General features: G+C 25.5%; 1 non-coding gene across 1 annotated transcript; it reads right to left on the bottom strand.

Annotated features, from left to right (window-relative positions):
• Positions 1-211: 211 nt before the first annotated feature.
• Trnae-uuc lies at positions 212-283 on the bottom strand. Its single transcript has one exon. It is a non-coding gene; the product is annotated as a tRNA-Glu (tRNA).
• Positions 284-1,114: the final 831 nt, after the last annotated feature.

Raw genomic sequence — 1,114 nt, 5'->3', positions numbered from 1 at the left:
GATTTAAGTATTGTAATACGCATAAATAATAATAGTATTGTATAATATATAAAAATATATGTAGATGTAAATACTTATATACACTTGTAAATATTCTAAACAAAATTGAATTTTAAAAAAATATATGCATTTTAATTTAATTAAATTCTATAGTATGTTCATTTAGAATATTAAGAAGCTAATAATTTTTATTAAAAAATTACAAAAGTAATTCCCGTACCGGGAATCGAACCCGAGCCTCCTGGGTGAAAGCCAGGTATCCTAGCCACTAGACCATACGGGATATATTCGGACAGTTCAAAATATGATTTTATTTCTCAAGACTATTATCAGCTTTAGATAAATTAATGTTTTATTATCATTATTATTTTATTTTGTAATCTAATTCCATCAATATTTAAAACACCGGTTATTTTTATTCAAGGTTGTCCAATTTGTTGATATTGTTTCTTCATTCTAAATACTATTTTTCAAGTAAATCTTATCTATAAATTATACACTTCATATTATTATGTATTAGTAGATGTACAGTCGATTTATTTATATGTTATATATCTATGTTTATATATCTATTAGGTAAATACATAATATCCCTGTATATTGCAAAGTTTTTTTAATGGAGGATTTTAAGAGTAATTGAAAATTATCGTTTTATTTCAACTTTTTTCTCTTTTTTTATATTTAAAGCTCAAAGCACATGTAAAGCTAAACTTTCACATAAAGCTCAAACCACATGGAATGCTAAACTTTCATATAAAGCTCAAAATCACATACGAAACTTTCACAAAAAGCTCGAATCACATGGAATGCTTAACTTTCACAGAAATCTCAATTTTCACGTAAAGCTCACATCGAGCTAAATTATCACAAAAAGTAAACGCGTAGCGCTATAAAACATTCCTACAAATTTAATTGTAATTTATTGATGCACGAACAATTTGATTTTACAATTTATTCATATGTTTTTGATCTAAATTAGCTATTAATTTTACAGGCATTCCGAGCATACAAATAACATTGAAATAATCATACAACTTATTATATCATCGCAATGTTATGTGCAGTGAAAAGAGGATTAGATTCATTAGAATTAGACACAAAAAACAGAACCTAC

The sequence above is a fragment of the Colias croceus genome, chromosome 21, assembly GCF_905220415.1.
Source record: "Colias croceus chromosome 21, ilColCroc2.1".
NCBI classification, from domain to species: Eukaryota; Metazoa; Arthropoda; class Insecta; order Lepidoptera; family Pieridae; genus Colias; species Colias croceus.
Note: the sequence above shows the minus strand (reverse complement) of the source record. Positions and strands in the feature narration are given on the sequence as shown.